The 21249-nt window shown below is 43.7% G+C and overlaps 1 protein-coding gene across 4 annotated transcripts in view; it reads left to right on the top strand.

Moving 5' to 3' along the window:
• The window catches only part of GRIN2B (glutamate ionotropic receptor NMDA type subunit 2B), a 755912-nt gene that overhangs the window by 242488 nt on the left and 492175 nt on the right, over nucleotides 1–21249 (top strand). For 2 of the 4 annotated variants that reach the window (XM_089303864.1, XM_089303875.1), the window contains exons 3-4: nucleotides 13366–13598; nucleotides 14560–15020. The gene's annotated coding sequence lies outside the window, so the exon portion shown is untranslated. Of the gene's footprint in view, nucleotides 1–12956; nucleotides 13078–13365; nucleotides 13599–14559; nucleotides 15021–21249 lie in introns of those variants that run through there. The other 2 variants (XM_008259603.5, XM_089303866.1) reach the window with 2 other exon arrangements.

Here is a 21249-nt window from a genome sequence, read left to right as displayed (position 1 = left end):
CTATAGCAAGATTCTATAACCAGATGAGGTCCCTAGATCTTGCATCTCTAGAACCATGAGCCCAAATAAACCTCTTCCCTTAATAAAAGACCTGCTTCACATATTTCATTATAACAGTGAAAATGTACACTAACATAGTAATGGTTAATAGAGCTACTAATACCAGGGCTGGACATGTTGGAAGAACCTTTATTGACAGATTCAATAATGTAGTTGTCAAGAGTGTGGTCCTAAAGTCAGCTTTCCTGTGTTCATATCTAAGCACTCTTGCTACTTGGGTAAGTTCCTTAACTTTTCTGTTCTCCAATGTCCTTATCAGTGTGGTGGAATAATAAAGCATACCTTATACTGTTCTGTGCATAGGTGAATTTTTTCATGCGAAGCACAAACAGCATGTGTCTTAGAAAGGTGCTCAGTGAGGGTTAGTTATTTTTAATGTTATTACTACCCAGAAAGATTCCCAAGATGATAACTAAGGCTAGTGTATTTGTTTTTTTAGCACCAAACCTGCTTTTTATGTGTCTCCTATCTTAGTGGCATTTGCAACACTTGAGTTACAATACAAAAATGTGAAATCTTCTCATCATGCTTTGTCACCATGGATATTTAGACAGGTGCTGTAACTTGGCAGTTTTACTTTGGCAACATGAATAAATAAGCACAACTATTCATAATCTCTCTAAATATATTTCCTCTTTTCTCGTTGCCTGTGCATAATTCATTACCCCTTTCTTATAACAGGAGCCTCCTAATTTGTCTACCTGCTCCCATGTTTGGGAGGAAGAAGGATTAAAGTAGAAAGAACACATAGTTTTGTCATGAAAACTGACATTGAACTCTGATTCTATCTATTGCCAGCTGTGAGATTTCAGGAAATTTATTGACTTTCTCCATGTTTTTTTCTTTCATCTGTGTACATGGATACTTTATAGAATTGTTGAGAGACTATATGATGTGATTAAGGTAAAGCACTTAGCACATAGTAAAGAATCGATATTTTTAAAAAGATTTATTTATTTTAAAGGCAGAATTATAGAGATGCAGAGGCAAAGAGAGAGAGAGAGAGAGCTTCTATCTGCTGGTTCACTCCCTCGATGGCTGCAATGGCTAGAGCTGTGCCAATCCGCAGGCAGGAGCCAGTAGTTTCTTCTGGGTCTTTCATGTGGGTAAAGGGGCCCAAGGAGTTGGGCCATCTTCTATTGCTTTCCCAGGCCATAGCAGAGAGCTCAATAGGAAGTGGAGCAGCCGGGACTTGAACTGGTGCCCATATGGGATGCCAGCACTCCAGGAGGTGGCTTTACCTGCTATACCACAGTGCTGGTCCCAGAATCAATCACTATTGAGTTCTGTTTTCTCCAACTAATTTGGCCCAAATTCTTGCAAATGTTGTTTATCAAAAGATAAGACCAAATTCCTCTCCTCTGGAATCCTAGATTCCTTAGCATAGGATTCAACTGCCTTCCCAAACTGCCCTCAAACTACTTCCTCATGTCATGTCTTGCTGTTACTTGAAGGTACCTCTGAATTCCTGCCCATGTTGTTCATGCAGCTCCTTCTCTCCCTATCAGAAAGTCCATTTCCAATTTCAGAAATAGAACCATCAACTGAAATGTAAGATTTCCTTCATTCTTCTCTGTATCATTTAGATAGTGCTATGAATTTGTGGCACAAGAAACCACACTATACATCAATGTGTTAAAACACGTTGTTGTTTGGGCATACATGTATATGTTGACTGAAGGTTGTTGGAAGTAGGCTGGCCTCAGTTGGGGTGACTCAGCTTTGTTCTATATGGCTCTTCTTTCCCCCTAGGACAAACAGGTCAGTCTAGACAGCTTTATATGACAATGCCAGGTCTGGCAGCTCAAGCAGAAATACATAGGTTTCTTGATGGGGCACTGGCAGTCCATCAAATATTCCTCATTCTTTTGGGTAAAGCAAAGTCAAGGTGTAGGGAAGGATGGCCCTCCATAATGCAAGAGCACTGCAGAGTTTTGTGGCAAACGGTGTGTTTATAGGAGACGTGAAGAAATGGACCAAAAAGGTAATTCTACACTATAGTTGCAACGTGGCCAATGCTACACTCTAGTTGGAACTACACTTACTGCTGCAGTCTTGGAATAATATTTCTATCTCTTGAATAGGTATTAAATAGCTCTGCATTGTATTGTTTGTTTAAATACATACTGATTTCTTTCCTTTAAACTATGCTATGGTCTGAATGTTTGTGGCCCCTCAAGCTTTGTGTATTGAAATCCAAAGCTCCAAGGTGGTAGTATTAGTAGGTGGGTCTTTTAGCAGGTGATTAAGTCACAGGAGCAGAATATTCAAGAGTGGGATTAGAACCCTTAAAAAGAGTCCTGAGACACACATGTCCCTTTTGACATAAGACACAGCAAGAAATCATTATTTATGGACCAGAAAACCAGCCCTTAGCAGTCACTGAATCTGCCAGCTTCTTGGCCTTGGACGTCTCAGTCTCCCAAACTATAAGAAATACATTCTCGTAGTTTATATACTGCCTGCCTTATGGTATTCTGTTAAAGCAGCCCAAGTGAACTAAGATGAGCTACACACTTGTGGAAGGCAGGGATGTGTTTGCCTTATTTTTATTTTTCCAACAATACTTAACACTCTGCTTCATACACAGTGTTCAGTTAATGTTTTTAGAATTAGTATTTTTAAATGTGGAGTAAACCAGCTAACTAACTTGGAGATGTGTTTTAGCATTTTGTAAAAAGAAATTTGTGAAATGTTTTTATTCAGAGGAGAAATTCACAAATTGTTCCTAGAGAGAGGCTAAAGGATTTTTGTCTGAAGGTTCACTAAATTATCTATAAATCAGTAGTGATCATAGAAATTCAGTCAATAGGAAAAAAAAATTTGGCAAAGAAGGAACTTTGGGAGGAATTTTAGAAGGTATTAGTAACCATGGATTAAGAGGAAGGGATATTTGTATTTGTAAAATATGAGAGAATTTACCACTTGAAATTCAAAAAAAGACATAATAATTTTATAGGATAAGAATAAGTGACTCACATAGTTGTGTTTTGTCAAAGGTCATCATTGGGAAAGCATCTGTTATTCAGTGATGATTAATTATTACATTGGATGTGATAACATGGTGATTTTCTAATTGTATCATTCCATCAGCATTTGTTAATGGAAATATTAGTAAAGAAGGGCAAGTTACCTGCCACACACACCTTTTATCCACCACCCTTTGAGACTCCTAAGGACTCCAATGGATTCCGTTTTTATTCAACATATTATAAATAATAACTAGTTATTTTTTAATGTTAGAATTGTCCTACATTTGACAAGCAAGAGAACTTTTAAGCTGGATCCGATATGCTTGCAACATTTATCCAGTACCTGAGAGCGCTTCCTTGCTTTCAAGCCAACCAAGGTATTTTGGGCTCCACTTTCATCTCCTTGACCCAGCCTGAAGTCAGCTAGCCATTCCTCCAAAGATTTCTGGTTCCTCTTAGCAGAAATGGTATTTAGAAACTGGAATCTGGGTGCCAGGAGTGCTCATTGTTACTGGAATGTTATTGCTTTTAAAAAGTCTTTTTGGTGGGCAGATTACATACAGATAGATAACTATTTATCTATCTGTCTAATTTTCTGGCTTTGTTCAGAATTACTGAATTAATATTGCTATCAACAGCAGACATATTATCTGAAGTTTAGATTTCTTTTCAATACTCTTTGCCCTTAAGTTAGTAGGATATAGGAACATTGGAGCATGATCACAGATTATTATTTAAAATATGAGTTATTAATTATGAAAAGGGAAATGTAACTTTATGATTGGGGGATATAGTAATTGCCTCCAAGTCCATGGTCAAATTTGACATCACCAACAATGATATGCCTTCTGAAATTATGCACTGGAGAATTTCACAACATCACTTTGGCAAAAATGCTTACCACCTTGCCAAAAAAGGCTTATCTTTAATTTCCTATCTGTGAGTAAAAAAAGTCAGACAAGTCCAGACTGTGAAATATTTTATCAAATAACTGGCCCACACTTTTCAAAATTGTCATTGTCATGAATGATCGAATGAGAGGAAGGGCCTATTCTCGATTAAAAGAAACTAAGATAATCAAATATAAAATAGAATAAAGGATATAGAGGCCCATTATAAAATGAACTTATTGTTCAACTCCATTTTCATCTTTTTGGAGTGCTTCCATATGTATTTTGGAGTATACAGGGACAGGAAACGTACATGCACATGCTGTGTTAGAGTTGTTTCTTTTTCCTTTTTTTTTTTTTTTTAATTGAAGACAAACTCTTCCTTAGTGAGATGTCAATACATAATGAGGCTGGCGCCGCGGCTCACTTGGCTAATCCTCCACGTGCAGCGCTGGCACCCCAGGTTCTAGTCTCAGTTGGAGTGCCAGATTCTGTCCCGCTTGCTCCTCTTCCAGTCCAGCTCTCTGTTGTGGCCCGGGAAGGCAGTGGAGGATGGCCCAGGTCCTTGGGCCCTGCACCCCATGGGAGACCAGGAGAAGCACCTGGCTCCTGGCTTCGGATCAGCGCAGCGCGCCGGCTGTAGCGGCCATTTGAGGGGTGAACCAATGGAAGGAAGACCTTTCTCTCTGTCTCTCTCTCTCACTAACTCTGCCTGTCAAAAAAAAAAAAAAAAAAAAAGAGAGAGAAATACATAATGAATGAGCTAAAAATTAAGAGAATAGCAATATAAGTGTGTCATTTTTGAGTTGTGCAGGTAAATGCCAAAAGTTTGGATGAAAAGAGATGAGAAGAGTGGCCTTTGGAGAGTGAGAAATGGTGGTGGTGAGATCCGGGCTCTGCAGCTGAGCTGCATGATTATTTCAAACTCCTGTTTACACAATGCTCATAAATCCTAAATCTCAATTTCAAAATAAAATTAACCCAAATCTGAAAACAGAATTAGAAATGAGTACCTCCTCTGAAGAGCTAGAGTAGGGTAAATTGCAGTGGGACTGTGAAGGAACCAGTGTGTCCAGGGAGAGTTCTCTTAAAGCTCACTGTGGGGAGGCTGTTGAGAAGTTCAGGCAGGGGCATCAGCATGCAGCTATCACAGAGGCATAATGAGTCCTTTTCTTTCATTATTTCAAAATTAATTATTTAGTATTTAAAAATTATTTGTTTTTTTTGTTTGTTTGTTTGTTTGTTTACTTGAAAGGCAGAGACAGGGAGAGACAGAGAAATAGAGATATCTTCTATCTGCTGGTTCACTCCCCAAACAGGCACAGCTGGGACTGGGCCAGCCTGAAGCCAGGAGTCCAGAACTCAATCTGAGTCTCCTATGTGGGAGGCAGGGACCCAACCACTTGAATCATCACTGCTGCCTCCCGGGATGCACATTAGCAGAAAGCTGGAACCGACAGCCAAGTTGTATTTCAAACTCAAGCACTCCAATATGGGATCCAAGTGTCTTAAGACTGGTGTTCTACTCTATCAAATGCCTGCCAAATCTAATTTTTAAAATATTTACTGACCTTATTCTTTAGGTCCTCATAAAACTCTTTCATCCATTTATTCATTTGGACACTGCCTACTCATTGGGACTATGTAAGTGAACAAAACAGACCAGGCCCCTACATTTTTGGTGCTTAAATCACCCTTCTCACCAGGTCTGTGGCCTGTGCATTTGAGACTTGTGAAGAGAGACCTCCCAACCCACAGATGGGCACTTCAGGAATCCCACACAGCTCTAGGGTACGTGTGTGTGTGTGCATGTGTGTTTTTGTGTGCATGCACTAATGAAGTCCAACCTAATTCACATATCATGGGACTACTGTCTCTACCTATGAATGACACACACCTATTCTCCCATGTTCTTTCAACAACTGGTCAACTTCTCCCTGTGGGATGTTCTTTCCCTTTTTTTTTTTTTTAAAGATTTCTTTATTTTACTTGAAAGTCACAGTTACACAGAAAGAGAAGCAGAGAGAGAGGGAGAGAGAAAGGTCTTCCATCTGCTGTTTTACTCCCCAGATGGCCGCAATGGCCGGAGCTGCACCAATCTGAAGCCAAGAGCCAGGAGCTTCCTCCGGATCACTCACAAGGGTGCAGGGGCCCAAGGACTTGGGCCATCTTCTACTGCTTTCCCAGGCCACAGCAGAGAGCTGGATTGGAAGTGCAGGAGCCCATATGGGATGCCAGCAGCTCAGGCGGTGGCTTTACCTGCTAAGCCACAGCACCGTCCCCTATTCTTTTCCTTTAACACAGGCAGGAGATCAAGTTGCACTGTCTTAATCCTTGAGCTGGGTTCCTCACATCTCCCAGCTTCAGAGGGGAAGGGTGCAGGGTGATGGGAGTGGAGAGACCTTATATCTTTCCCAGATGTGAGCAGAATCACCTCATCACAGCAACTCTGGACAATGAAAGGTCTCACTGAAGGGGATGTGAAGAAGAGGTGGATGCCAGTGACTGTTCTGGAAAGGCTCATGTGGAAAGAGAGAGAAAAGGAATGTTGAGGGCGCTGATCCATGGCTCATGAAGGAGTCTTAGAAAATTCAGAGAAGGGGATGAAGTGACTAAGAGAAGGGAACTAGTGGAAGAAGAGATACACATTTTTAACAAGATTTATTTATTTTTATTTGAAAGGCAGAGTTATGAGGATAGGGGAGAGAAAGAGAGAGAGATGGAGAAAGAGAAGGAGATAGATTGAGAAAGTGAGGAAGAGAGAGAGAGAGAGAGAGAGAGAGAGAGAGAGAGAAATCTTACATCACTGGTTTACTCCCCAAATGGCTACAACGGCTGGGACTATTGATTCCATCCTGGTCTCCTATGTGAGTGGCAGGGGCCCAAGTACTTGGTCCATGTTCTGCTGCTTTCCCAGGTGCATTAGCAGAGAGCTGGATTATAAGTGGAACAATTGGGACTCTTATATAGGATGTTTGAGTTGCAGGCAAGAGCTTAAGCCTCTGTGCCACAACACCAGCCTGGAGTTAGAAAATTTATCTCCATTTTGTATTAGCATTTGCATCATTATCTGACTGCCTCCGGTAATAAGATCTTCCAAAATGCCTTCACATAGAAATAGAGTTTCTCATCCATATTGTCTGTAGTGAAAGAAATTAGGGGTCTATTTCTCAAAGAACTTGACTAACCTGATGGCAAAACACAAAAGAATGTGTCTTCTTTATATGATAATGGTTAGACTAGAGACAGATTTTTCTTGAAGCATTTTGATGAGAAAAACAAAAAGGTAGAGGATCTATTCAGAGATAAAATTAAGATGGTAAAGATTTTGCTGTTAGGCAGCCAGCTAGGTCAAGCAGATACAGTGTTGTCGTGGTCTCTGCTGTGTGAGAGGGGGAAAAATACGTAAGCAGTGCCAGATCTGACTGTGCTTAACAGGGGGTTATCTCCCTTCAGGGTGCATCCTGCAAGAGCTGAGTGATGCTGCAAGTAACACCATGCAGACTCTTCCCTTTCCAGCACAGAGAATTCTTAGTATTCCATCTCCTATCTCCTCCTTTCTAGGTTCAGTCACTCCTGTCTGCGAAACCATCTTCCTTATTCCTCCCTTCCTTCTCTTCTCCCTTCTGTCTCCTTGTCTAATTCAAAAATAAAAGGATAGTTTTAGGAAAGCATTAATGAAATGTTTCCCTGAGTGCAGCGCGTCAATGTCTAGAAGTGTATTGTTATAACGTACACAACAGGCTCAATAAAATCCTCTGGATAATGAATACTTTTTTTCCTTTTTGGAGGACAGGCAGGTCCTGAGACAAGGGGATGAAGGTTGTTTAACCTTCTCTTTGAAAATGCACTGCCCAAGTTGAATAATTAATATCATTATGATAAGAACAAAATAGAGATTCTTTTCGAAGAGTAATGATGGCAGAGGCAGGATCTTAGTATGCTGTGAGAGTTATTAAAATTGAATGCTCTGCCTATGTTTCCTGTACACTCCAGGAATTGCAAGCAAAAAAGATGGATTCGATTTAGCAGAAGGCATTAATATGCATGTTGTCAACTGAGCCTTTAATGAATTATTTTTTCAAAGATAAAAATCATTCGAATATTTTCTCCAGAAACCAAAAGCCCATTTGACATTAAGTAACAAGCCGAGGCAGACTGACTTTGAAGCTAATGTGGCCTCAGATTCACAGACGCTCACTTGGGGCCCCTTCGAAGGCCATGGGAAAGGCCCTAATAATGTGTATAAATGTTGTAGTAAAATTTGCAAAAGTAGCATATTTTAATTACTATGATTTAGATTGCTGTCTTTGCCCACTTCAATTTCCAGGTCAGATTTGTTCTCATGCTGGGTGTCAGGAGAGTGGTGGTGAGCATTTTTGAGATAAAGCTGAATTCAGGAGGAAGTTCAATGGAAACACCTTACTCTGGGTTTAGTGAGATCTATTCACAAGGTCTACCATCCATCCCTTGTAGAGTTATTGACAGCTGTCACAGGATATGCGCTCCAGGAGTCATCTTTTTATTCTAGTTGGAGAAAGAGCTGATGGTCACTTACCTCAAGTTGTTGACTGCTTTGGTATTTTATAATATTCTCCCCACACCCACCTCAAATTTATTTCAAAAGTGGGGTATTTTCTTCTTGATTTGAGGGGAAGAGAAAGAGGCAGAGAGAGCGAAAGTGCACACCTGCTAGTTCAATCCCAAAAGCCCACAATGGCTGGGGCTGGGCCTACCAGAAGCTAGGAGCCAGGAACTCCTGTCTCCCAGGGTCTGCATTAGTCGGAAGCTGGAGTCCTGGGCTAGAGTCAGGTGTGGAACCCAGGCACTCTGATATGTGATGTGGGTGTACTAACCTTTGTCTTAACTGCGAGGCTAAATGCCTTCTACAAAAGAGCACTTTAAACACACATGATGAGTTAGAATTTTCTTTAAAGAAGCTAAGAGTAATGTTTCCCACTAGAAAACTGCCCAAGGCTTGTAACATGAGTACATCAACATTAAGATTCTAAAATTTTTCATAGTCTGGGAAGAAGAGAAACCCAGAGAGAGACCTAAAAAAAGTTTATTCAAAGAGTTCAGGAAGCTTGATTGTACTACGTTAATTGCAATGTGGAAAGACATTTTGGACTTTGATAAAAAAAAAAAAAACAGTGAGAAATTACAGACTGTTGCTTAGGATATATTCAAAGAGTTCCTTCCTTTATTATCTACATTTATTTATTAAAGAGCCAAGAAGAAACGCAGAAGAAAATTAATGCAACAGGAAACAAGAGATAAAGATGAGCTCTGACAACAACAGAGATTAATCTGACATCAAGGAGCAAATTACAACATTTTTGTTTCCAATCATAGCAAAACTGTAATTCTTTAAGGAGAAAAGGGAAATTTTGAATGGAAGCAGTGAATGGGCTTCTGGATTGTCTGATAACCCAATTAATGAAGATGATTGATTCATATTAACACACTGTGAACCGTTTTAAATTTTATAGCTTGTTTGAGACAAAGTACTGGCATTGATGAAGATAATAAAAAACTTTGCATTGACCAATTAATTAGTGTCATCTATTAAAGTGATATATAGTATTTATTAGCCTAAGAAAACTAGAAATCTTTGTAATTTATATTTTACATATCAACGAAGTTTGACAAAGTTTTTTCCAAATTCAACAACAATCCTAAAAAATGTACATTGCACTACTGCCAATACACAAGATAATTTTCTAAATTATCTATAATGCAAAATAACTTTTAAACTGCCATATTGGAGAACAGATTGGATTCTTATCCCATGCTTGGATATTTTGTTCTATTACCTCCATAGAAAATAATATTTTAATCATAATGTGAAGAGATGCTCAAAGAGTATGCAGTGAAAAAGCATACATAAGCAAGCATTACAGAATGGTTAGGACATTAATGAAATTGTCATTAGTTATATTTTTATTTTTGTGGCATTTGTAAGTATTTAAAAATTTTATATTGTTTCATTTTCTTAGGTAAATACATTTACAACTGTTTTAAACTTTTTTTTTTCTGCAAGGTCGGTGTTGTGGTGTAGGATAAAACTGTCACCTATGGCACATCTGCCATTCTTTATGGGCACTGGTTCTAGTCCTGGGTGCTCCACTTCCAATCCAGTTCTCTGCAACGGCCTGGGAAAGCACTGGAAGATGGCCCAAGTGGTTGGGCCCCTGTACTCATGTGGGAGACCTGGATAAATCTCCTGGTTCCTGGCTTTGGTCCAGCCCAGCCCTGGTCAATGCAGCCATTCAGGGAGGGAACCAGCAGATGTAAGATTTCTCTGTCTTTCCCTCTCTCCCTGTAACTCTGCCTTTCAAATAAATAAAATAAATCTTTAAAACAAGCATTTTTTTCTCCTTAAGAGGGAACCCAAATAATATGAGCTTCATGCCCCACCCTTTGGTGCTAGAGTTTGATCTGAAAGATGTTACCGGATGCTGTTTTTGGCCAAGCAAACATGGGCTTTGCATGTGCTGTTTAGACCATGGACAAGTGTCTGTATCTCCTGGGATCCTTTCTGAATAAAGTGCAAAATTCAGTGCTCAACAGTGTCATTCGCATCCTGGGGCAGAGCTTTTCCTCAATAAATAATGCTGTGAAATCTAATCTCACATCTTGGCTTCTTAGAATACTGCCCTCTGTGCTGCCTGACTTGGAGTTCGGAAATGTATGTTTGCAACATTGACAAGTGGCATTTCCAATTTCCTGATTCTCTGTGGTCCTCGGAATAGTTTCATGGAAAGCCCCGTGGTCCATGGAGACAAAGGTTGTCGGTGAGAAGTGCAAGTGAGTGATGGGGAGTTTGCTGTGAGTGACAGGGAGTGATGCTGACTAGGTAATGAGAACCATGGAGGAGGGATATCACTTTCTACTTCACTCCACATGGTACCTAGAGTTAGTCTTTCCAAGATTATTAACAAATGCTTGGAAAATTATTTTCAAGTAGTCATAAAAAACTTAATATTTATCAATACCTATTGTACTGGTAGAATTGAACTGAGTATTGGGAATATCTGGGAAACTGAGATGATGCTCTTCCGTCTAAGGAGATAGGTAAGTAGTTGGGCAATACACCTAAAAATACAATTTTAAGTTTAACATGGTGTCATTGTCTTTTTATTAGAGCTTGATAATGGTTATTTTTGTATGATTGGCAGTTTTGTATGATTGAACATCAAGAGTTTCATTTAGCTTGACACAGATGGCCACGGTATTTCTTCCCTTTCATGATAGTGGGCCAAGCATTGCTTTGGGGCATTTGGTATCTCTGGCATGTGGCAATACAGGCAAGAGTATCATCCATTGTCATAACAGATCACACAAACTCTCCCATACATTTCAAAATGCAGGAAGGGTGTCTGCGGGGAAGGTGGTAAGGACCAATCCCTCATTGTAAAAATCCTTGAACATGTTACAGAAATCAGTCGAAGTTGGCTGACTGAAAAATGTCCCCGGAGCACATGAGACTGGTGCTGGAAACTGAAGGAGGGGTGGGAGGGTTCAAATGGACTTGCTGGGTTGGGCTAGGGAGGAGGCAATAAGAGAACAGAAGAGAATGGCATTATTTTGGTGCAGGGGATTAGAGATAGGAAGGAGGAGGTGGGCTCTGAGCTAAAAAGAACAAATCAAAAGTTACAAAGCAGAAGGTCAAGGCATGAAGACCCTTGAGTGAGCTGGGACCATAATCTGCAGACACTGGCCATTCCTGGAAGGCCCAGGGAAGAGGGTTTCAGGGAGGCTCTCCCAGGCACCTGCTTCCTGCATCCTCTGCAGTGCTCCTGGAAACCAGCACCTGGAGGGTCTCCTGGGTTCACTGTTTCCCACCAAGAGGACACAGGAGGTTGTGCAGTGTGTGGAAGGGCTGCAAGACCAGCTCCATGCTGGTTTCACAAAATAAAGCAATGCCATTACGGAGAGCGAGTGATCTGCGGGTCAGCACACTGTGTATTTGTGTTTGCAGGAAATGCTTAGGTGTTTGCATGCATCTTAAACATCTTAGATTCATAGACTAAGTCTGACACAAAACAGGAAACAAGAAAGGATTAGTTCAGATTCAGATGTAGTAGGAGTAGTGTCTGGCCTATAGGACATTAGAACACAGATGATGGCTTGTACACAGACCACAGCTCTGAGCTTCCAGGTGTACCCAACTTCCCACAGTAGGGAGGGCCTCGTGAGTGAGTGTGTGTGTGTGTGTGTGTGTGTGGCTGCATCTTGGGAGTGTGGGAGAAAAGCCCATAATTCAACCCAGGTGAAAATGCTCCACCTCTAACATTCTGGATCTTTGAAAAGACCAGTGAGCAAAAGCATTATGCATATACAACAACAAAAAATCCTATGGGAGGTGGTGAGAAGCGCGATTAAAATACGAAACAGTTTAGGGAGGAAGAAGTGCATGCATGTTTTAAAATAAGAGGGTGGATTTGCCAGTGCTTTGAAATCGAGTTTCCTGGAGGGATTATTCACCTGTCTCACCATCGTCTCTTCTTGAGGTCTTTCAGTGATAGGATTCACTTTAGTAAAAGAATCAGAACTCCTGTAAGCTGTGCTAGCAGTCAGCTGGGCACAGGGTAGTCTGCCCCGTGCACAACGGAGGCCTTAATTACGCTTGCTTCATCTATCGTTCCCGCATCAGCATTCTGTGCTCAAAATAGACCTTAAGCTCCTTGAAGGCAAGAGCTGGGCCTTGCACTGAGCCCAGCACAGGACAGCAGCGTGGCGAGCAAAGACTGCCGGAGGAGGGGCACTACAGCCGGGGGTTTTCAATGTCAAACCACCGCTCCCCTCGGCGGAGGAGCCTCAGCCTCCCACCCAGGCCACTGTCCCACCCTCCCGCCCCCCGCAGCCCGCCGCCCGCCCTCGCGGCTGTTCCCCGCTGCGGCCAGGAGGAGGCGCCACGCACTCGGGCTAAGCCTTTTCCCCCCTCGCTACCCCACTTCCCCCAGCACATGACGTGGGAAGCTGCCTCCGCCGGCGTCTTGGCCGTAGGAGTGAGGGGGTGAAGGGGTTTGGGGGTGGGGTGGGGTGGGGGGTGTGGAGGAGGAGGAGGACACGCGCGCGCACACCCTGGGCGCAGAGACACCGGCCCCGGCCTTGCGGGGCTCTGCTCCCTCCACGTCCCTGAGTGGGAGGTAGGTGTGTGCGAGCGCGAGGGGGAGCCCCGAATGCAGACTCGGAGACCTGCGATCCCCGCCCTCCCCCGGCCCGGGCGGCGAATTTGCCTTCCTCTCCCCTCCTCTTCCTCCCCGGCTGCCGCGCGCTCCACTCGCACCGCCTGCCTCCCCTCCCCCGGCTCTGAGCATCACCAACTGGAATCTGGGCTCCTGCCTCTCCACCCCCCCCCCTTTTTGAGAAAGGAAGGCTCCCCCCACCCCCACCCCCCTTTCAAACACCGCTTCCTCTGGCTTCTTCACCTCTAGGAAATCTCGGGGCTTCGCTCGATCGAAAGTGCTCGCAGGGCGATTCGCGATCACCCCAATCCAGAAGTGCTGGCGTCCGAACGCTTTCCCTTGTGCTTTGCAAAGAAGAGTCCTGAACTTCCAACCCCCCGAGACGGATCATTAATCCTGCTTTGCAGGGCAGGAAAACCCTGAATCCCCCGCCACCGGCCGCCCCTCTCCGGAGACTGCCACCGCGGAGGCGCGCGGAGCCGGTGCGTAAATACCCGCTTCGGAGTCTCTTGTCTCAATTTGGGGGCTTGAGGGTGGTAGGCGGAGAAAGGGTCGAGGCACTGCACCCGTTACCCAACCTGGTGTTAGGTAAAGCTCTTATTCCCGTAGAAGCCGGCGCCTGCTAATTTGGACGCGGCTTTTTTTTTTTTTTAAGAGCTTTTGTTGGGGGGAGGGGAGTGTAAGGGGATAGGGTGGTCTCTGGTCTTTCTGGGAGGCCTAATCCCCTTTCCGGGCAGAGAGGCTGGGCAGCGGTGCCGCCGCTGAAGCCTCCCGCCGCGACCCTCCGTCCAGTGGACACGTTGCAGGTGCAGCCCCGTGCGCTGCACATCAGCGCGGCGGCGGCGTGAGTGTGCGCGGGCGTGAGTGTGAGTGCGCGCGGGGGCGCGTGCGCGCCGGGGGCGTGTGTGCGCGCGTGTCAGTGTGCCCCTTCCAAGAAATGCCCAGTGTGCTGCCCGTGCACAATCAGAGCCCATTGAGCACCAGCCCGGGGTGGGAGGAGGCGCTGCTGCTGGAGGCGATGGGGAGAGCGAGCCAGACATGTCAGCAGCACTGCAGATGGGGCTGGGGGCCGCACTCGCTGGCGAGTTAAGTGGGGATTGGGTTTGTGCGTGTGTGCGAGCGTGCGGCTCTGTATGGGGCCTCGTCCTCCCTCCCTCCCTTCTCGTCCCCACTTCCCTCCTTCGCTGCCTGCCTCCCTCGCTCTTCCATTCAGGTTGGCTTTCCCACCTCGCGTCCATGCCTGTCCCAGGAATGGTATAGCCAGACCTTTTCTGAATTATTTATAGACCGGTGCCAGCCGTTTGCAATTCCTCTCGTGTGCGCTCTGTGGGAAATGCGGGGTTTCCTCCCCCTTTTCCTTAGACCGAATTGATACCTTTTTCGGAATGCATCCTTCTCACCCTCGAATCCAGCCCTGACCGCCAGCCTCTTTTTCCGCCTTAGGAAGGGGACGCTCTGGGAATGACCATGCTCCACGGAGGGACGGAGCCGGCCCCCAGCTTCTCCGCCCGGAGCTGCCTCCACTAACGCTCTAAAAACAAACAAACAAAAAACCAAAAAACAAAAAAATCCCGTAATTGCCAGAAGAATCATTAAAAATATATTCCAGCCACTACCCTCACATGCCAACGGAACCGTTACTCTGAATGCTGCATTGTGAGCTGCACTCCATGCCCTGAATTTAATCTTTTTTTCCCCCCTCTGAATTTGCCTCTCTTCAAGACACAAGATTAAAACAAAATTTACGCTGAACTGGATTTTAAATGATCTTCCGTCCATTTATCCTCCGCCTCCCCTATGTGGATATGCAAGCGAGAAGAGGAGACTGCACATTCCCAACATCATTCCCAACATGCTCACTCCCTTAATCTCTCCGTCTACAGCGTTGGCTTCTACAAACCGAGGTAGGACAGATTCTGTTCTATCTTTTCCTCACCTGGGCTGGGAATGCCTTGTTTTGTCTGTCTTCGTCTAGTCCCTCCAGTGGCTTTTTTTTTTTTTTTTTTGGCAAGAAAAGGTAACAAGATCTTAAAATAATGCTGTGCAGGGCAAAAGGCTTATCACAAAGATGGGGATCTCCTGTGTTATTTCTTTTCTTTCTCTTCATCAAACAGGTTTTGGGTTTTTGGGGAGCAGCGGGGGCCGGTGTATGTAGGCACGGAACATATGTTGGGTGGCATAAGCGGTATATATGTCTATGTATGCAGACACAGCTAGCTGGGAGACCTGTGTGATTTTTGAGTTGAATAGCATTTTATTCACCCAGAACTAAAGCTCTGATTTTTATGGGCATCTAGCTATCTTCCCCTTCCCCCAGACTGGCTTTTTCCCATTGCCACCTTCATGCTTCTCGTTCTATCTGCTGTCTCTACCTTTCTAGGCATCCTTTCTATACCCTTTAAAAAATAACAGTAAGAGCTGAGATTACAATGGTTGCTGCCTTGGAATCCACTTACTGTCTACAGGGTTGACACTGGGCCCAGAGGTCCCAGGAGGCCTATTGCAGGGGGCCAGGTGTAGGTGAGGAATTGGGTTGGTCTAAGAACACCTGGAATTGGAGGATGCTGCAGGGTAATAGGACTTTAGTCTTCAGCTGGGAAAGAAGGAAGCCTGTCAATATTCTGCTTTTAATTTATATATATATATATTTTTTTCGTGTGCTATTATTTCTGAGCTGTAAATTTCTCCTTCTGTCTACACATCTATTTATACCCCCACATCCTCCAAGCAAACTGTTACTTCCACACTCTTGCAAAATGGCTATCTTGCAGAGTTCTAAAATGCTGTGCATGTGGAACGGGTGCAGAATTCGACACGTGAGTCTTTGTGTTAAACAAAGAGATGTGCTGTTTGCATGTGTTGGTTTTGTACCCTCAGAAAATAGAATGAATACTTTAATTTTCGCCCTCTCCTACAATTGTGCAAGATGTGAAATGTGGTTAGGCAGTATTTTAAGGTACTTGAAAAGAGAAATAGCAGGAGAAATGCAAAAGACTTAGCTAATGACTCTTGAGCTAGTCACTCGTGCAATCCTAGACAACTCTTGAGAAAACCAGATCTTCTACAGGCTGGCAGGCCATGGTGGGGAGTGGGCTGTTCATCTTCTTGGTCCCCTTGCCATAAATCCTCACACTTTGAAGGCATCCAAGTGCAAGGAGTAGGTTGGGACAGAGATCTTCAAAAAATATATTGCAGAATCAGTAGCATTAATATTCTTTCTGAACGTGTTCCCCTCCACATCTTTTCCCCCCAGCTTGTTAAAATACAAAATCCTTTGAAAGAATCTGAAATGCTGAAGAAGTAGCAGAAGGTCCTTGTCACTCGACATGGCAGTAGTTGCTCATTTTGCATTGTCCAGAAAGGTTGGACATCCTCCACATTTACTGCCCCCCACCCCCTAGGTTCCACTCTTTTGAGCTTTCATTGCTGAAACATGATCTGTGACCATGATGTAAGCAGAGTGGGAGAGTGCAATCCACTTTGAACCCTGTTTTCATGACCTCTTTTCTGTTATGTGCTCACCTGTGCTGGTTCCCCATCTGCTTCTATGCCTTCATGTGGGAGGGTAGACTCTTTATTTCAAAATAGAACAGAAGTATGGGTGAGGAGGCAGCTCCATGTGCCATGATTTTCCCCATACAGATGGACAAGGGGAATGGGTATAGATAGGCTGTGTAATCCCCCTTGCATCCTTGGTGCCCACGACACTGGGTAGGTCCTTGGAATGTCTGTTGGCAATGAGGTTGACAAGGAGGCCTTTTGACAGGTCTCACACACCCCGTTCATCTTGAATGCCAGTGGGATTAATCCAGGTTCCAGGCTGTCATTAGTTGACCCTAGGATGAAGAAAGGAAGGAATAGCTAAACGAAGAAGGTGTTGAAGAAGAGAAGGACAACGGGGTGAGAAAGTCATCCAGAAAAACAGGAGAGGTAATCCAACTGGAATGGGTTGTTAGGATTCAAGGAGGAATGGCCGCAGGTGGTGGGTAGCTTTTCCATATCCACAGCCATTTAGAGAACCTGGTGGCAGGTGTTCCCTATCGCCAGGAGCAATTTCTGGGAGGCTGTGGCTCAGTGGTGTACAGCCATTGTTCTCTCCCCTGCTACCCTTGCCAGTACAAAGAGCTGACTGGGTTCTATTTTGTCTTCTCTCCTTCTGTCACCTCCCTTATAGTGTGGGTTACATGAGGGAAGAATTGTGACTGTTGGTGGGAGGGAGAGCACATCATTTCATTTCAATTGATGAGCCTCTATGATGTACATTTAAAAAAAATAATAGGGAAATAAGAACTTCCCAGGAAAACAGGGGTAAGGGCATTAGATTGGTGGTTTCTAGGGAAGGAAGCAGGATGTGGTGGTTATGTTCTCTCATGTGTTTCATCTTTGGTCAAGTGTGACGGGTCTGTGCACACAGGGCAGCATGGCACTTAGGGAGGGAGGCCAGCATGCAATAGAGAGGGGTAGGATGTGCTACAGCATTGTCTAATTGTCCCTCTCCCATTGGTTTCATCTCTAGGAAGCCTATTTGTCTATAGAGTCTTGCTTTGCTACTGTTTGTATGTGATTTTTATTAGAGGTGGATGCAGACTGAGAATAAGTAACGATATAAAATGCCAGGAAAGGAGAGGGAAGAGAAAAATCCTCTAGTCACTACTTTTTGCACACCAAATGCCTATTTTCTTTTTCTTTTTTTAAAATCTGATTGAGAAGAGCGACTTCTTCTGGAGGAAGGATGAACAGCAGAAACCTTGATGTGTTCCTGCTTTGCCTCCAGAAAGATGGCTTCAGAACCTTGACCGTCTTTCTTGACCTTCAGGCACAGGCCCAGTGCTGTGTAGGGAAGGGTGAAGGGCACTGGGGAGGTGGACACATGCACTGAAATTGGTTGGTAGAACAAGATGTGCTTGACAGGGAGAAAGAAGACTGAACAGTTCCAGCATTGGCCACATCATTATCCATTCTTCCTGTTACTCTGTGAATGAGATAAACCCAGAGTTTTTGATCTTCATGTTCAAGATTTTAAAAATGAAGGTGACGTGTCTGTTACTATTAACAGGTTCAGGCAAAAAATCAGTTAATGTCTCTGGACTAGGAAATATAGAAGCAGGCAGGAGAAAGAACACATTGTATATGAAGAGACCATAGCCAAAAATTAGCATTTAGAAACCAGGTATGAGAAAAGAGGCTAGGGCTGAAGTCACCATTCTAAAGGTTGGAAAACTATTGTTCCCAGCGATGCCTTTTCTCTTTCATAATCAAGACCAGGCTGACCAAACCGCTTATCTCACGTCTCCTGTTGCAGTCAGGAGTAGATGAGCTGGAAAAGTTAAGCTCCTCCTTTTCCTCTGTGCCAGTCTACACCCTCCTGAAGAATTCTAGAAATTTCTTCGTTCCAGTAAACTACATTTTCAGTCTGTGCTATTGTGCCTAAGGTTGGGAACTAGTGTGCTCTCTGCAAATAAACATAGATCAAAAGAGCTACTGGTCTAATGAATTGTTCACATTTATTAAAGCACATCTTCTCTTTGCAACCACAGCAGAAGTCTCTAGGGAGAGTAGATTAGTGGTTGAATTGATATTCTCTTCCAGAAGGAGGCCGAAGAGAGATTAGAACACAGTCAGGATGAGGGAGTAGACATAACTCAGAGGAGGTAGGTTTCTGAGGTTCACCTGTGGCTGTTAATTGTGTCTGTGATTGTTATACAAAATCCATTGTATGAAGGAATGTTGGGAGTTTATGAATCCACAGAGGTATGTGCCAGAGTTTTGGTGTTCTCTATATTCCCCAACTGCTTTATTTTTATCTTCTCACTTTCTAGCACATTCAGCTGTGGATGGCAGAGAAGGGACCTGGTGCATTTGTTGTCCCCTTGTTGGAACCCTCCCCAACTGCCCCAAGCAGTGTGATTGCTTTATGTTCTGTATTTTGCCAGCACTTGTTCACGCATCTTAGTTCATGCACTTTATCCTAGTTTTGCTTATATGCTCTGTTTCTCTAAGAAGTTTGTGAGCCGCTCAAGGGCAGGAAGAGATGTTTTATTCATCTTGGAATCATTTGTGCTAAGCACAGTGATGAGCAGATAATAGATGCTCAGAAAAGAGTAAATGAATGGATGAAAAGAGAAAGTCAGGGTGTTTGCTGTCTGGTGAAGTTACACTGTTAGATGAGATCAAGAAAATTAGGACTCTGTGACACTTTGGGAAACATCTACTCTGATGTTCTCAACAAAGAAACTGAGATCCAGAGACACTAAGAGATTTGCATAGGGTTGTTGTAGCTGCTTAATGCTGAGGCTCTGTGCATCACACCATTGATAAAAGAGAGATGTGGAGGTTGTCTGGGGATGTGCAAGGACTGCATCACTGCTTCTCAAACTTTATTGCATATAAGAATCACCGGGGGACCTTGTTAAAATGCACATTCTGATGCAGCATGTCTGGGGTGGAGCCCAACACTCTGCATTTCTAACAAGCTCCCAGGAGATGCCAAAATCACTAAGCTATACCATCTCTACCTACCCTGTTTAATGTTGGCAATTTTGCAGTTATTTTACTTTTGGGACTTCTAGCACTTCTTTGTTCTTAAAACAAAAATCAGAAAGGATTCTGCATATTTAAAGTTCACCCATATACCCTTATTTATTTATTTTTTTAAATTTCCCTTTCTTCTTCTGCTCTTCCCCATGTACATCTCCTGCCTCTTCCCTTTGCAGCCTCTGTGCTCTCTCACTGTGGCCCTGCCCACCAGCTGACTCTTACTTTTTTATGTTCTCTTGCCTCTTAGTTTTCTCTCTCTGATAATGTCTCTTCATCTCTTCTCTTTCATTCCACCTTCTTCTTTTAACTTCATTTATGTTCATATCTTTTTCTCTGTTCAGCTCTTCAGTAACTATTGGTGAGAATGAATATTTGTGAGACATTGGGTTATGAAAATGAATTGGTTCTCGTCTGTACCTTTCAGTAGCTCATGATCTAGGGAAAGAAGACAAATGTGAGCAGATAGACATATCCTTAGGTCAGATCTATAAATGGTAAGCAGGGGAGGAGAGAGGGAGAGAGAAAGGGAGGGAGGGAGGGAGGGAGGGAGAGAGAGAGAGAGAGAGAGAGAGAGAGAGAGAGAGAGAGAGACTGACTCCATGCAAGACTTCCTGGAGGGCTGGCATTGAAATTCTATCTTGAAGAATAAATAGGAGTTTTGCAGGAGATGGAGAGAAAAGTCATTGTAGGAGGAGGACCAGGAGCATATGGAGAGTGTAAAGTGGGAACCCTGTGCTCTTTCTTGAGTCTCTTAATTTCAGGTGAAGACCAATATAGGATTGTGCTGGTTGGGTAGGAATTTCAGATTCCAAACAATGAAGCCAGAGGACAAAGCCAGGATCTCATTAAAAGGAGAGAGAGGAGACTCATTTCTGCTTGGGTGATCCTATAGTTAATGAATCCTAGCCCTGTTTTTTAGACTGGCTTCTGGAATGAGAAAATGATACAGTTTTCATCTTAGACCACTGGGTTGCAACTAACTTTGCTGATGGCCATTACCAAGAAGGGGACAGCTGTTAGTTGGTTTGTGTCCATAGGGAGAGCTGGATCCTGGCCAAGGCCAAGTTACTTGGAATGAAGGCCCAGCTTAGCTTCATGTATTTCTAGAGCTGGGAGGCAGAAAGATGCCATGCTGTTGGGACACCAGCTGCTTCCTGTAATGGTGAGTGGGAGAGATGGAGAAAGAGGGGCTCAGTTTTTCTCAAGGAATTCACAGAATGCACTCTGGTCATTTGGTATTATAGAAGTTTTCACTCATGGGGTCGCCCAGGTGTAGTGATGAGGAGAGATGCCCTCCGCCACCACTTGATTAAATGGTAGCCTTGGTGCCCAAGGGAAGATGGATTGGAAGTAGATGTCTTCCTATGTTTTGTTTGCATTCATTTCTGCTCCCAATCCTTCTACCCCTTTTCTCTGCTTTCAGTACTTTTTATGTACACTGTGGTTTATATTCATTAGCAAAAGGAATCTAAGCTCCTCTGAAGACATTTTTTAAATATCCATTGCATATGAAGAGAGTATCCTGAGTTGGAGATATGTGAGTGAGTAGCGGCCCACCACTGCCTGACTTAAGGGTCATACATTCCAAGGTGTCTT

This window comes from Oryctolagus cuniculus, chromosome 9, assembly GCF_051225735.1.
Source record: "Oryctolagus cuniculus isolate XC-2025 breed Fujian yellow rabbit chromosome 9, ASM5122573v1, whole genome shotgun sequence".
Lineage (NCBI taxonomy): Eukaryota > Metazoa > Chordata > Mammalia > Lagomorpha > Leporidae > Oryctolagus > Oryctolagus cuniculus.
Note: the sequence above shows the minus strand (reverse complement) of the source record. Positions and strands in the feature narration are given on the sequence as shown.